Below are 16,204 nucleotides of genomic sequence, written 5' to 3'. Positions count from 1 at the left end.
GCAGAATTTATACTTTTCAACTTTTCAACTTTGTCTGTCCTCATCATTCTCCCCAAACCTGATGAAAGTCACCTTTCCCTGTCCACAGGGGGCTCTTTTTTTATTTTTATCTTTTTGGTTATAAAATGGTTTTAATCATTTCTTCCTTTTACAAAGCATTGGGGCCAAGGGTAGGGGCACACGCCTATAATCCCAGCATTTGGGAGGCTAAAGCAGGAGGATGGTTGAGAGTTCGAGGCCAGGCTGGGCTACATAGTGACACCTTATCTCAAAACAACAAAACAAAGCCCTCATTTTTCCGGATGAGAGGTGTACTAAACGGTCAGTTAAGTACTTGCCTGGCATGCGTAGGGCCCATCCAAAACCACAAAAACAAAAAACAAACAAGGCCTTGATTGATGACTTTAAAATTTTGTTATAGTGTTTTTTCTTCTTCTTCTTCTTTTTTTTTTATCCTACCAGGGATCAAACTCAAGACCGCCTACTTGCAAGGCAGGTGCTTATTCCACTGAGCTAAATCCTCAGCCCTTTATTTTTCTTTCTTTTTATCTGTGAATAAATTGGATTTTTTAAAAAAGGGGAAAATCATTTATTCTTCTAATCTTAGATCAAGTTTCAACTATGCAATCTTTTCCAGAAACATCTCTCTGTTCCCAGTTACAGAGACCAAAATTTTTTTTTTTTTTTTTTTACAGAGACCAAAATTATGAAATTATAAAAGGTATGTCTTCCCTGGATTTTTTTTTTCTTCCCTTTCCTTTCTTTTTTTTTTTGGGGGGGGTGTCTTTTCCCTTTTTATCCGTACCAGGGATTGAACTCACGGCTGCCTGCTTGCAAGGCAGGCATTTATGCCGCTGAGCTTTATCCTCAGCCTCCTCCCTTTCCTTTCTTTTCCTTTTCTTTTCACTTGTTCTCTCTCTTGCTCGCTCCCTCATCTTCTTTTTTGAAAGCAGGGCCTAAGCACTGAGCTATGTTCCCTACGCCCTTTTCTTTTTAATTTTGAGACCAAGTCTTACTATACTGCCCAGACTGAGCTAGAATTTTTATCCTCCTCTCTCAATTTCCCAAAGTGCTGGAATTATAGGTGCATCACTATGCCTAGCTCCTAGCTCTTTTTAATTTTAATTTTGACACAGGATCTCATTAATTGCCTAGGTTGGACAACAAGGTCTTTTTTTTTTTTTTTTTTTGTCTTTTTCGTTTTTATCGGTACCAGGGATCGAACTCACGACTGCCTGCTTGCAAGGCAGCCACTTCTGCCTGCTGAGCTAAATCCCCAGTCCCGGACAACAGGTCTTTTCCCTGCTCCTCCTCCTCCTCTTGCTTCTCTTTCTCCTCCTCCTTCTTCTTCTGGTTCTGCTTCTTTGTCTTTGTCTCTGCCTTCTTTTTTGACAGGTCTTGTTCTGCTGCTTTTGAATTTACCATGTAGCCCAGGTTAGCATTGAACTCACAGTGATCCTCCTGCCTTAGCCTCCCAAGTGCTGGGATTACAAGCATGAACCACCACATCAGGCTTTACAATTTGTTTGTATAGATTGGATTCATTCATCTTTTTTTCAAATCCTTTTATTCAAGGATAAAAAGAAAGAGAAAAAGAAGAGGAGGAGGAAGAAAAAGAAGAAACTACAACAAAATTTCAAAACGTGAATCAAGGGGCAACAATGGTACATACACTTCCTTTTGTATCTTGAGTTGCGTCTTTTTGTTTTTGTTATTGTTGTTGTTGAGTTGAGCTTTATTTATCATCATATCCCCACTATGTGGATGTTATGGGCACAAAAAAGCAACCCAATGAGTACTTAATAACTCCATAAATGTGAGAGTCCCACTGCTATTCTGATTACAACACCCTTCAGACAATGTCCCCCAATTTAACTTGGTCATCCAGTTTTCATCAAGTGTGACCCCTGCCTTCTCCTTTCTCTCCTCCATACATTTTTTTTTTTTTTTTTTTTGTCTTTTTCCTTTTTATCGGTACCAGGGATCGAACCCACAACTGCCTGCTTGCAAGGCAGGCACTTATGCCGCTGAGCTAAATCCCCAGCCCCCCCATTTACCTTTTATTTTACATTCTCTCTCTCTCCATATATATATGGATTAAAATATATATTTTATATTATATATTGGATTAAAATATATTTTATATATATAAAATTATATATAATATATTAAATATAATATATATATTATGGATTAAAAACTGGTGGTCAATTTAACATCAGCTGAATTAAATCAGCATGGTGCTGATTGTAGATGGCCCACCTGAGGATAGTTGCTGCCATAAAGACATGTGGAGAGGAAGAATGGCCATTGTAAGTTCTCCTAAGTGTTGTTGGTTGGAGCTGCTGGTTCTTCCCTGATGTGGATTCAGCCATTAGGAGTGTAGGAGCTCAGGACCTTGTCGATGAAGATGACTGCACTTTACTTTGGGGAGCTCTGGTCCTTACTTTGAGCATTTCTTCCTGGCTCCGGATGGGAAGATGTGTACTGCTTAGTCTCCAGAAGTTTGTCACGCTGGCTTCCTGATGTGAACCTGGCTGTTCTCATCGTTGGAGGAGTGCAGGACCTCACTGTCACTGAAGATAGCTGTGGAACTTTTCAGGGGATCCCTGGTCCTTGTTTTAGCATCACTTCTAGGCTCCCGTGTAGAACCCTAACCTACTGGCACAAATCCTTCGTTCAGCTGACACATTTTCAAGCTTCCACGGCTGACCTTTTGGGCCTTCCCAGCACAGATCTGTAAAACAGGACTTGCATGAGTCATTGTTGTGGGCTCTAGGTTTCCAGCTAGACTCCTGCAGGACATTGCTGTGGGATCCAGGCCCTCAATTAGATTTCCTTGGGTCTTTAGTATTGAGCATAGATTTCCTGCATTTTCTTGTATTTACCTCTGGGTGACCATCATAAAATAATGCTATAAATTCTTTTTTTTTTTTTAATTTTTATTTAAGGACAAAAGAAAAGAAAGAAAAAAAAAAAACAGTGAAGGGGTACAAGTTATACAGATTTACAGAAGAAAAAAATGCGCAGTAGGAAATCACTAGTTAATGGATTACATATTGCCATCTTAGAAATAATTGTTCCAGTCACAAAATTAAAGCTTGTAGAGTGAACATTCCAACAATGATACTGCAAACAGTTCTGTTCAATGATCCAATAAAACTCTGTGATATCATTTTCTATCTTATACATTTAAATATACATGCAGTTATATAGTTTAGAGCACTTTCTTTTCCTCTCTTTTGTACAGTGACTATTACACATTTTGGGTTTCATTGCTCCCACGGTTTGTATTGCTTTTTTGGAAGAGAGTAAAACCAAATGTGACATAACAGAACAGAATCGGTCAAGTCAAAAGGGTGGACATAATAGATATTATAAAAACATAATACAAGATGATCAACAATGGTTACCATAATGCCTCCCGCTATTTCTAATAGAATTGCCTATATCATTAGTTGTAATACAATTGAACAAAACCGTAAAGAATAAAACCGACAAAACCAGAACATTGGAGATATTGTAGGTCTTCAAAAGTAGATAAAAGTCAACGAGAATGGGCGTTATAATGAATCTCATTATCTTAATGCTATAAATTCTGTGTCCTGTATATAATTATTCCCCTTGCAATCTCTGACTACTATATATATATATATATATATGTATGTATATATATATATAACATATAGGTTTCTTATATAGAATTCATGTGATATTTATGCTTGTGTATCTGATTTATTTCACTTAACTTTATGTTCTCAAAATGCATCTCTTTGCCTACAAATTTGCCTTCCAGTTTATCTTCACGGAAGAGTGGTACTCCATTGTGTATATTCATTCTCTGTCTCTTTCTCCCTGGGGGAGACGGTTTTGTTTGTTTGTTTGTTTTATCGGTACCCGGGATCGAACTCATGACGGTCTGCTTGCAAGGGCAGGTGCTTATGCCACTGAGCTAAATCCCTAGCCCCGGAGAAGGGATTTTGCGACAGGATCTTCCTATGTAGTTGAGACTGGCGTTGAACTCCCAGCGATCCTACTTCCTCAGCATTGAAAGTGCTGGGATTACAGCTATGTGCTGCCATGCCTGGTTTGGACTGGTTTGGATTGCGTTCTTTTTTTTTGGTGTCCAGAATCAAACTCACGACCTCACGCTTGCCAGGCAGGCGCTTATACCGAGCTAAATCCCCAGCCCCCCCCCTTTTTTTCCTGTCCTTTTAAACTACTGTATTCTACATTTCTAGCACATTCATGGGACACAATAGACACCCAGGGAATTTCTTTAAAAGGCAGGCAGGTAGACAAGCATATCCATATCAGACAGGAGTAGAGGAGCACTGCTGAATTCTGGCCTAGGAGTTACAGGAGCTTTGTGTTTTTGTTGTTGTTGTTTTGTTTTTTTGAGACAGGGTCTCCCTATGCAGTTCAGGCTGGCCTTGAACTCACTTTATAGCCCCAGGCTGGTCTTGAATTTGCAAGACTTCTCCTGCTTCAGCCTCCCAAAAAATGGGATTACAGACTTGTGCTACCACACCGGGCTAGATCAGGGCATCTTTGGACCTTTGTTTTTGTTTTTGTTTTGTTTTGTTTTTAGTCTTTAGGGATCAAACTCACGACTGCCTGCTTGCAAGGCAGGCGCTTATGCCGCTGAGCTAAATCCCCAGCCCCCATCTTTGGACCTTTGACAAGCGCTTCACCTTCTCTGAGCCAAGGGTATGGGAGGTTAGAGCCAGTAACATAACACCTAGTCTTTTTTCCCATCCCATCCTTCGCCTTCACCCCAAAAACTCTGTCAGTGTTCCCTGCAAAGGTGCCAACGCTCTGCGGAAGTCCGGAGCGTCAAGGAGAGCACAAGGGAGTCGCCGAGCAGCTCACTGCTGCCACCTGCTGCTTCTGAACAATATCGCTCGGTCTTGTTTTCCAAGGGAGGGACTGGAGGAAGGTGTGTTCTGGAAAAGGGTGGGAACGTTTTTGTAAGTTTTTTCCCTCCCCTCTGAACTCTTGTCTTACACTTAGCTTACCTAGACTTTTCTACTATCCCATTCCCTGAGCAGAGACACGAACTTACGACCTTTTAAAGACTTGATTTTGGCCAGGAATATAGCTCAGTTAGACAGCTCCTGCCAGGCAAGCATGAGGTCTTGAGTTTGATTCTCCATAAATTACCCTCTTCCTGCAAAAGACCTCATCTCTCAAAAGACTGGGCTGCTCTCTTCTACCATGAAGGCTTCAAAACGGAAAGAAAACTAAAAGTGAAATAAACCTAAATAAGGATGAATCACAAAAATCTGTTATTTTCTGCCTGACTTTTTGTTTGTTTTATACCAGGAATCAAACTCACAATCTCACACCTGCCAGTTAGGCACTGTGCTGCTGAGCTGTATTCCCAACTTCATGACTATTTTAATGATTTTATTGTGAAAAATATTAACTATCAAACGATTTACTTAAAATTTCTGTTGTAAAAAAATTTTTTGTTGTTGTTGTCTGTTGTGTTTAGCAAGCAGCCTGGCTTCAGTGTCCTCTATTCTGAGCTCCTGGTGCTGGGTACCACTGAGTACCACAATGGGACCCCCACTTTGGAAAAAGTCTTCCAGGGCCAGGGATTTAGCTCAGTGGCATAAGTGCCTGCCTGGCAAGCACAAGGTTGTGAGTTTGATCCCTGGTACATCTAAAAGAAAAGAAAAAGTCTTCCTGATGTAAACCTGTACTTCCATAGCCAGGCTTGGTGGCTCACGCCTGTAATCTCAGCACTCAGGAGGCTGAGACAGGAGGATTGTTGAGAGTTCAAGATCAGTCTGGACTACAACTTGAGTTCAAGGCCAGCCAGAACTGCATAGAGACCCTGTCTCACAAAATAAATAAATAAATAAAAATAAACCTATAGTTTCCTGCTTAACTGCTGGGCTGTTATATATATAGTCTTTTTCCTTTTTATCGGTACCAGGGACTGAACCCACGACTGCCTGCTTGCAAGGCAGGTGCTTATGCCACTGAGCTAAATCCCCAGTCCCTTGGGCTGTTACATTTTATAGCTCTGTCCTACCTGGGATCTCACCCTACCTAGGAATTAATAGGAGACAATAATGTTTGGTTGCTACCTGAAATGAGGGGCTGGATGGCTTTGGGGTTAAGAGTTCATTTTTGCCTTGTCACAGCCTTGCCAACGGCCAGCTCCTATGTGTTTACCTCTCTATGTCTTTAGTTTTTTTTCTTTCAAAATCAGAACATGGCCCCCCTCCAAGAAAACTTATTTCGGCTCCAAGGAAGGGTCCCAATATAGTTATCCCTACCACTTGTTGAATATTGTTTTTCCTAGTGGGTTTATTAAGAACAGACATCAAGGCCAGGGGTTTAGCTCAGTGGCATAAGTGCCTGCCTGGCAAGTGTGAGGTTGTGAGTTCAATCCCCAGTACCAACAGACATTAGCCTATGATGACACACCAACAATCCCAGCACCATTGGAGGTTGAGACAGGAAGACTGATGTTGGAGCCCAACCCTAACAACTTAGTGATTTAGCAAAAATTTGTCTCAAAAAGCAGGGCATGGAAGCACATGCCTGTAATCCCAGGACTCAAGGAGGCTGAGGCAGGGTAGCAACAAGTTTGAGGCCAACCTTGGCTAGTGAATTCAAGGACAGTCTCAACTACATATTGAGACTATCTTTAAAAAAAAAAAAAAAAGAATTATTCTAGCATCCCTGAGATAAATCAGGAAAAAAAAAACTTAGAAATCACTGAGGTCAGTGGTTCTCAAGTGTACACAGTTTTGCAAGCTCCAACTGCACTGTGTCACTGGTGCCAGCTTAAATAAAGTGCTCCTTTTTCTTTTCAAAGACTTTTTGCCCTGTTTTTTTTGGACGACATCTCAGGGTCTTATTTTTGGGATACAACATCACTAAATTCTTTCATTTTCAGACAAAGAAATGGAAGCATTGAGGATAGACACAGTGGCACACATCTATAATCCCAGCATTTGGGAAGCTGAGGCAGGAGGATTGCCACAAGCCAGCCTGGATTACATAGTTAGTTCAAAGCCAGCCTGAACTGCATAGAGAGACCTTGTTTCAAAAAGAATAAAAGCAAAACAAAACAATGAAATGAAATGGTGGCATAGAGAAATGAAGAGTCATCTATGCTTTTAAACATGATCTGTGGTATTTTCATGTGTCTCTTCTCTACCCATACTAAAGAGCAAGGACTGGGGGTTGTATGTGTTATTTGCTCCCTAGTATTTCACTCATGGAGCTACTTCATGAATGCTATTGACTACTGAATTAAGTACCAAGCTTTTCAGGCTGGGGTTTTAGCTCAGTGGCATAAGTGCCTGCCTCACAAGCACATAGTTGTGAGTTTGATCCTGGGTACCACTAAAAAAAAAAGTACTAAGTTTCTTTTTTTTTTTTTTTGTACTAAGCTTTTCTACCGCAACTAGAGCAAAAAGTTACTGGCTAAAATAAAGAAGAAAGAAAGAAAAAAAAAAAAAAGAAGAAGAAGAAGAAAGATGACTGTTGTACCAGCCAATGGACTTCTGGATAGTTGGAGAGGTAAACCATTAACCAGGTCAGGAAAGACATCATCAGGTGTCAGCCAGGTGAACTTAAGAGCTGCAAGACTGAGGAGAGAACTCAGTGACTTTGAGGCAGCTCAGTAAGCTTTGGTTCTTCTTGTAATTTATGTACCTTCCTATCCCTCTAAGATGACCTTGAATCCCAGATTTTTGAAACTTTGGAACTTTTCAAATTCAAATGTTTCCTCTAAACCAATGAACGGTTTCAGAAAAAAGAAGACTATGTTCTTCTACCCTCAGCTTTTCTTTTTTCTTTCTTTCTTTTTTTTTTTTTTTTTTTTTTTTTTTGTCATTTTCCTTTTTATCCATACCAGGGATCGAACTCATGACTGCCTGCTTGCAAGGCAGGTCCTTATGCCGCTGAGCTAAATCCCCAGACCCAGCTAAATCCCCAGCCCCTACCCTCGGCTTTTCTGTAGTTCTATCCCATGCTGTATCCATGCACAAATTTTCCCAGCAAAGATAAACATGGGGAGCAAAAATGAGTCACCTTTCCTGGAGAGATAGGGAACAGAAAAGGGTGAGAGTGAAACACAAGCTGAGCTGGGGACACAACCCTTACCCTCTTCTCTATCACCAGGGCTTCCACAGAAGAGGTATGGCGAAGGGGCTGGGAATTTAGCTCAGCAGGCATAAGCACATGCCTTGCAAGCAGGCAGTTGTGAGTTCAATCCCTGGTACCGGTAAAAAAAAAAAAAGAAGAGGTATGGCGAGCAACAGAGAGGAGTGGACTGTCACTGGCGAGGCCACAGTACCTGGTCCTGGCTCCCTGCCTATCCCCAAGAGGTAGCCTCATGGTCATCTGAGTCTTCCAGGTCCCCAGTATTGCCTGCAACTACACATTCTTGTCCACTATGTCCCCCAGCCATCATGAGTGAACCTAGTGAATACCATACCATAGACTTTTATAAGAATCTGGAAGTAACCAGAAAGTACTCTTTCACCCAGAGAAGTGGCCCAGACTTCCTCTACTCTGCTTCCCAGATCCTGCGGAGAGGAGTCAGACCTGACCCAGAAGAGGAAGTGTGTGGTGGGCCACATTAGATATCACAATCCCCTGTTAATTAAGGCTTCCCTGCTGTCCTACTGTACTATATGTATTCTTAGATTCCTAAGGTCTCCTTATTTGGCAAGAAAGGGCCAGGCCTGAGGAGAGTTTAGAGGGTCAAAGGTTGAATGTAGGAAGTGTGATCATCTCTATCTCTGACTGTGCTGACTTTGTAGGTCTCTAAGATCTGGCCTCTATGTTCCCATGAATGCCCATGGGTCTGTGTGATACTGGCATGGGGTGAGTGCCTGTGTCAGCCCTTGTGTGACGGGGCTCCCAGTGGTGTGCACATGGGTTGGGAGGGGGTGATGGTGAGTGCCTGGTTCCTTCTTCCTCCCCCATCCCTGCTCCCATCTGGCCTTGATCAGCCTGTCCCTAGGGAGGGAGCCGCGGTTTCGGATACAGGAAAATGTTCCAGGAAGCGGCCACTGTGCTGAGCCCTACTCAGGCTCCCCTAGCGGAAATTGTTCCAAGAGGGAGGAGGGAAAGGAGTGTTGAGATAGGATTAAGGGAGGAGGAAGGATGCCTCTTGGCTACCCTCTTCACGGGATAAAGCTGGATAAGTTAATGGGAAGCCCAGGTCAGCAAGGAACCTGAATGCTACTACCTAAACAGAAGGAACTAAAGCCAGAAAGAGAGGGTCCCCTTTCTTCTCTGGCTCTCTCCGTAGTGAAGTTTTATTATCAAAATGTTGGTGGCCCTTGAAGGTCCCTTTTCTGGACCTACTATCTTATACATGAGCTGAGGACCAGGACACCTGGGTCTTGTCTGAAAGTGGTGTGGTCTGGGAGGGCATGGAGTCAGCCCTCTCTTCTCCCCACTGAGGGGGCTTTGAAGCTTGGATCCAAGACCGGGAGAGCTGCCTAATTGGTATAATGGAGGTTAATGGGGCGCCTGGAGGGGGTGGCCACGCTCCTAGATCAAAGCGGCCAGCTCCCCACCACCACCCGACCACCACAGCTGGAGGTCACAGCTGGAGGGGGAGGGGCAGGGCTCGCGGCCAGCCAGCAGGGGGTGCTCTGGGCCCGGAATGCTGGTCCTCTCCAGTCTCTGATCCCTTCTTTTGTAGCTGTAGAGAGTGATCCTGGAGGACGTGGACATAAAGGACGGGAGCTCTATGATCTAGACTCCTCTTTGGGGCTATGAGGAAGAGACTAAGCATGATAAGCTGGCTGCCTGGCATTAAAAGGATGTCAACGCCTTCGGGACCTCAAATTCTGCAGGGTCCAAAGGCAGAAGCCTTAGCAGAAGGCTCGGCCATACCAAGGCTGGGGAAGCACGATTTGGTCGGCCGCTGGGGGCGCCGGTCAGGGCGGAGGTTTCGAAAGGGGCACCGATCTCCCCTACCGCCGCCCCCACCCAGCCTGGCGCTCCTTCTCGGGCTCTAATCGGCGCGGCGGCCGCAGCGGGCAGAGTCAGCGCCGCCAGTCTCCGGGACGCGACTCCCAGCAATTGTGGTCGGGACCGCAGATATGCAGCTGCCTCCTGCCCGGGCGCCTGGCCCAGCCGGCCCCGCCCGCCCCTCGGCCTGCCCGCGCGGGGACAGGGAGGCTCTAGCAGGAGCTCGAGTCCCGCGTGGCTCCGAGCCCTGCTTTGGAGCCTGAGGACCCACCGGTCTGAGGGTATCTATCTCCACGGCGGCTGTCACCGGGGCTGAGACCTCCGATCTTGCCTTTGCTTTAATAGTGCACCCTGACTCAAACCTCTAAGCCAAGCCGTGTTAGAGATTCAGATCCAGAGGGGTGTGCGAGGGTTTGTGGGGAGGAGGGATTAATGGTGGGGACCGCGTCCTAGGGTCGTTCATTAACCCAGGTAGTAGGAAAAGGAAGGCTAGCGAGGGGGAACCAGGTAGGCTCCAAACAGAGCTTTCTTTGGGGATGTTCCTTCTAGGGGAGAGGAAGGAGAGAAAGGGATTAGGCAACAAAAGGGAAGACAAATGGTTCTCAGGGATTAAGACAATGCAAGGAATCCTCAGATCCTGTGCTACCCTTCACCCTGTGTCCAGACCCACCAGTCCCAGAACAAAGACCCCAAAAATGCCTCCTGGCCTGCTTATTCCTCAAATCCAATGAGGCGGTAGAGATGTCTACTCTAACTTCTAAACGTCAAGTTTCAGTTATTGCTTACCTTCTCGGCCTGCAGGCGCATCTTGCTGTTCCCCGGACTGCTTCAACAGATTGGTCTCCTTGCCAGTGATTTTTTCTTCTAGGGTACCAAGACACCAACAGGCACCGTTTATGGAGCAACTACTACCTGGCAAACACTGTTAAAAGTCTGTGTGTAAAGGGTTGGGATGTAGCTCAGTTGTACAAGTCTCTCCTAGCATGCACGAGGCAGTGGATTCAATCCCCAGCACTGGAAATAAAGAGTCCAAAACCAGGCATAATATGTGTGCCTGTGAGACCAACACTGTGGGAGACTGAAGCAGGAGGATGCCAAGTTTAAACCCTGCCAGGGCAAATTAAACTAAAGAATAAAAAGTACTGGGAGGTGGTTCAGTACAAAAACCCTGAGTTCAAGTCCTAGTACCAGAAAAAGAAATTTGAATTAAAAAAAGAAGAAAGTGGGAGCTGGAGCTTTAGCTCAGCGGCATAAGCGCCTGCCTTGGAAGCAGGCAGTTGTGAGTTCAATCCCTGGTACTGATAAAAAGGAAAAAAAAAAAAAAAAAAAAAAAAAAAAAGAAATTTGCATTTTTTAAAATAGTATGTTGGATCAAACCCAGAGCCTGGCACACATTAGCCAAGTTCTCTACCTTTGAGCTACACCCTCAACCCTTATTTCTTACCTTTATAACAACCTTAGGAGTTGGCCATGTTGTTTTCCTTTTACTTAAGCAGAGGACTCTTAGGCATCAAGGGTGAAATAACCTGCCTGAGCTTGCACCATAGTAAAGGATTGATTTACCCAGAACTCCCTGGCTCTGAGCCCTTACAGTATCTCATTCTCATCTCTGCAGCCACGGTCATCTTTCTAATACACAAATGTTCCCTTGTTTTCCTCTTAGGGTCAAGCTCAGGCCCCAGCATGGCTAATGAAACTTTCTCCATAGCCTCCACTGTCTATGGTCCAGTCAACTATTGGCGCCTCTAAAGTGTTGCTAATCCTTCATGCTCTGGACATTGCATATTCTTCCCTTTATAGGTTACCATTCCTTTTGTTCTGTTTCTGAGATAGGGTCTCTCTATGTAATTCAGGCTGGCCTTGAACTCACTGTGCAGCCCAGGATGGCCTTGACCTTGTCTTGATCCTCCTGAGTCAGCCTCCTGAATGCTGGGATCACAAATGTGAGTCACCATGGTGGGCTAGGGATTAATCTTTCAGCTTCTTTATGTAGTCACCCTTTCTTCCAGAAAGCCTTGCTCAACTCCCCCTACACTGGCTTAGGTTCACTGTGTCTCCATTAAAATCCTGTATTTACTGAATCGAGCCAGAAAAGGCAGCAGGATCACAAGCTTGAGTCTCGCCTGGGGAATTTAGCAAAACTCAGGGGGCTGGGGATTTAGCTCAGCGGCATAAGTGCCTGCCTTGTAAGCAGATAGTCGTGAGTTCGATCCCCAGTACCGATAAAAAGCAAAAAGGCCAAAAAAAAAAAAAAAAATTAGCAAAAAATAAAAAACAGGGGCTAGACATGTAGCTTAGCACTATGAAAGTCCTGGGTTGAGTCCCCATGCGCATGCGCGTGCACACACACACACACACACACACACACACACACACACACACATATATATACACACACACACATACCACCACTCCTACCACTTTCCCCTTAGCCATAGTGGTAACCATCTCAGAAAAGATGGGTATAGGGCTGGAGATGAGGCTTAATGTGAACCCTGAGTACTGCAAAAAAGAAAAAGAAAAACAAAAACCGATTTTTCCCTTCTTTTGTGAGAGTTGCTGGTTAGTACTGCAGAGGACTGTCTGTCTTGTTCTTGGCTGCATATTCAAGTCTAGCTCCGTGTGCCTGGCACCAAATAAGTGCTCCCTGAACATTTGTGGAATGAAGGGATGTTGTAGTGGTCCATTCCATATCTCATAATCTTGTGCTTTCAAGAATAATCCAAACTGGGTGTGGGAGCACATACCTGTAATCCCTGCAGTTGGAGGCTAAAGCAGAGGATCAGCAGGGAATTCCAGGCTAGCCTGGCTATTGTAACAAGAACAATCAAGCAGGTCAAGAGACAACAGGAAAATGTGTTTATCTAGGATTTTAAAGGAGCATTCCCAGCTGGGTATAGTAGCACACACTGTAATCCCAGTATTCTGGAGGCTGAGATAGGATTGCTGTGAGTTTGAGGCCGGCCTGGGCAACACAGAGTTCAAGGCCAACTTGTACTATATAGTGAATGAGACCTGTCTCAAGAAAAAAAAAAAAGGTTATTCAGTCCCATTCCTATGGATAGATTGTATGTTCAGGACTGTGTCACCCTAAATTTTGTTTGTTTAAGAAAACTTCTTTTCTTTTCTTTTTTTTTTTTGGTCTTTTTTGTTTTTACTGGTACCAGGGATCAAACTCACAACTGCCTGCTTCCAAGGCAGGCGCTTATGCCGCTGAGCTAAATCCCCAGCCCCAAGGAAACTTATTTTCTAGGCTGGGGATTTAGCTCAGTAGCATCAGTTCCTGCCTGGCAAAGGCAAGGTCATGAGTTTGATCCCCAGTACCAAGACAAACGAACAAACAAACAAAAAACACTATTTCCTGTATCAGATTCCAGATTCTTTCTTTCTTTCTTTATGTGCTATGGGGGCTTAAACCCAGGACTTCATACAGAACTACATCCCTAGTTCCTTTTTATTGTTTTTTTCTTTTTTTTCCCCCAGTTCCTTTTAAAAAGTTTTAGAATCATCATCATCATTTTTTTTTGTCTTTTTCCTTTTTATCGGTACCAGGGATCGAACTACATTATCCTGTTGGTCCCTGCCATCCTTTCTCCCTCTCTTCTTCTTTTTTTGTACCAGGAATCAAACTCACAACCTCATACTTGCCAGTCAGGTACTGCTAAGCTATATCCCTAGCTTTCTCTCTCTTCTTTTTTTTTTTTTTTTTTTTCTTTTTTCATTTTTATCGGTACCAGGGATCAAACTCACGACCACCTGCTTGCAAGGCAGGTGCTTATGCCGCTGAGCTAAAACCCCAGCCCCCTCTCTTCTCTCTTCTTATAGCACCTTTTTTTCTGTATCTCTGTCTCTCTCTCTCAGACAGGGTCTCACTGTGTTGATCAGGCTGGCCTTGAACTTGCTTATATAGCCCAGGCTGGCCTTAAACTCATGGCAATCTTCCTTCCTCAGCCTTCCAAGAACTGGGACTGGGACTTACTCTTTTTTTTTTTTTTACACAGGGGCTCACTATGTAGTTCAGCCTGGCCTTGAGCTTTCCTCCTTACCTGTGTTACCGGCTTGCCTCCTAGATCCTAAGCTCATTGAGCCTAGCTTGTGAATGCTGGGTAGGGCCCAACAGTTTTTTAATCCTGGGCCACATTTTGTGGATCTTTGCTGGACCCACAACTCTCCCTGGTCACCAGCCCTTTGCTCTTGGAGGACCCTACCCAACAGCAGTTGTCCCGCAGGTCTCCTGTCTGTATCCCACCATCTCTACTTCCCCTTGTCTCTCTCCCCTTATCTTTCTGGATGCCTTCTTTTCCATCCTTTTTGTGTTCTCTGTCACTAGAGCCACCACAGGAGATGAGAGGGCTGGGCCTGAGTGCATATTGTGGGGGGGTAGTGGCCAGACCGGGCCCGGGACATGAGTGCAACTTTCCAAGCTTCTCTTCCAGGCCCCTGTGGTTGGGGAGCTCCACAGAGGGAGAGATGAGTCAGCAGGGTTGAGGGAGGGCATGGGGAGGTGGGTACGTGCCGGGGCTCCCCAGGGCCAAGGAGTTTGCTGGGGCCATTGAGGTCTCTGAACTCTGGTAGGAGTGAGGAGTAAAGGATCAAAGGTGCCCAAAGGTACACTAATGGCTCCTCAACTAGTAAGAGGTGCAGGCATCAGTGTTAGGACTGGAAGAAGCCCCCACATGACTTCATCTCCAGATTTTTGTAGGGAGAGGGGTTCTCAAATACCCCTCAAGAAATGTCCAGAGCTGTAAAGTTGTGATGATAGGCCTGCATGTATATTTGTGACATTTGCCATGTGTGGAGACGTATTAATATGAGTCTGTGTGAATTCCTAAGGGGAACTAGGAGACTACAAGTGCATCATATATGTATACTGGTGCATGCTTTTGGTTTTTTTGGGAAGGTTTATTAGTAATTGAGCCCAAGGTCTTCACGCTGTGTTACATCTGCAGTTCTTTTATTTTATTTTAAAGAAAATAAAACCAAACATAATAAAATAGTATAAAGCCAATCAAAACAAAATAGTGAAAGTGATACAGGACTTCAAAACAGGACAATAGAGGCTGAGGATTTAGCTCAGTGGCGTAAGTGCCTGCCTGGCAAGCACCAGGTCATGAATTCAATCCCTGGTACCAAAAAACAAACAAACAAAAAAACTCAGGACAATAGGAAATCAACAATCCAGCCCTTTTGTTTTTATTTATTTATTTATTAGCCCTTTTATTTTAAGAAAGGGTTTTAGTAAGCTAAATTTCACAGGCTGGGTTTGAGCTTCCAATCCTCCTGCTTCAGGCCTCCCAGAGTACTGGGATTACAAGTGTGTGAGTCACCACACCTGACGATGCATGCATTTTTATGATGGAGGTTAGGAGGTTCTGGGGTAAGCATCATGTGTACAAGACACATACGTGCCAGAGGTGTCTGCATAGGACGTATATGTGAATGAGTTATGTGTTGCAACATATGTGCAAGTATGTGTATCTGAATGTGTATCATTCCTTAGGGACATATTAGAGTGTGTGTACATCTCTATTTCAGGAGTTCTGTTTGCACTGGTGATTCTCTCTTGCATGACCAAATCTTCAGTAACACCATCCAGGGGAAGCCTTGAAGTCCTTGGGATTGGAGGCCTGAGGCTCAGAGGGAGCCCAGCCTAGCAGAGTGGATAGAGGGCAGTGGATATGGAAGGAGGTAGGTTCCCAAAGGAGCAGGAATAGAGGTCTCCCACTTGGCCCAGGTTTTTTTCTCACCACCACACACTCTGCTTTTCAGAAAGATCCAAAACAATTGGAGAGAACTGAGGCAGGTTCCAGATTCAGCTCCTCTAGCCTAGGAAGCCCCTCTAGCCTAGGAAGCCCATCCGGGGTTGTCCTAATGGAGGGAGGGAAGGGAGTGGTCCCTGCGGTTCAGCCCAGTCCTGGCATTGGGAGATCAGAAAGACACCACCCACTCCTTCCTTCAGGGACATCCATCTCATAGTGTAGTGTCTGGGTGGCCATGGGCGGAGGCTGAGGGGCCCCCAGGGTGGTGGTGGGGTGGATAGAAACCAGATGCCTAGGGGGTTTATACTGGAAGGACCAGAGCCCGCAGCCTCTACCCGCCCCTGCCACATGGCGCCTCTTGGTGGGGGGGGGGGGTGGCTGCCCCACCCCCTGGGAGGCAGGGTTGAAGGAGGCCAGAGAGGGTGGAGGTAGGTCCTTGCTAGGGATGCAGTTGCTGCCCCAGTTCCTGAGGGACCTGGGAAGGCGGG

The 16,204-nt window shown here is 44.8% G+C and overlaps 1 protein-coding gene across 5 annotated transcripts in view; it reads left to right on the top strand.

The window, feature by feature from the left end:
* Nucleotides 1–16,204, top strand: part of Sp7 (Sp7 transcription factor) — a 33,863-nt gene that overhangs the window by 5,412 nt on the left and 12,247 nt on the right. For 2 of the 5 annotated variants that reach the window (XM_063254836.1, XM_063254837.1), the window contains 4 exons: nucleotides 696–721; nucleotides 1,576–1,664; nucleotides 7,416–7,545; nucleotides 15,493–15,645. The gene's annotated coding sequence lies outside the window, so the exon portion shown is untranslated. The remainder of the gene's footprint in view (nucleotides 1–695; nucleotides 722–1,575; nucleotides 1,665–7,415; nucleotides 7,546–15,492; nucleotides 15,646–16,204) is intronic. The other 3 variants (XM_063254838.1, XM_063254835.1, XM_023567693.2) reach the window with 2 other exon arrangements.

The sequence above is a fragment of the Cavia porcellus genome, unplaced genomic scaffold, assembly GCF_034190915.1.
Source record: "Cavia porcellus strain 051 isolate PalLab524CR breed Dunkin Hartley unplaced genomic scaffold, mCavPor4.1 scaffold_8, whole genome shotgun sequence".
NCBI lineage: Eukaryota > Metazoa > Chordata > Mammalia > Rodentia > Caviidae > Cavia > Cavia porcellus.
This window is presented reverse-complemented; position numbering and strand designations above follow the sequence as displayed.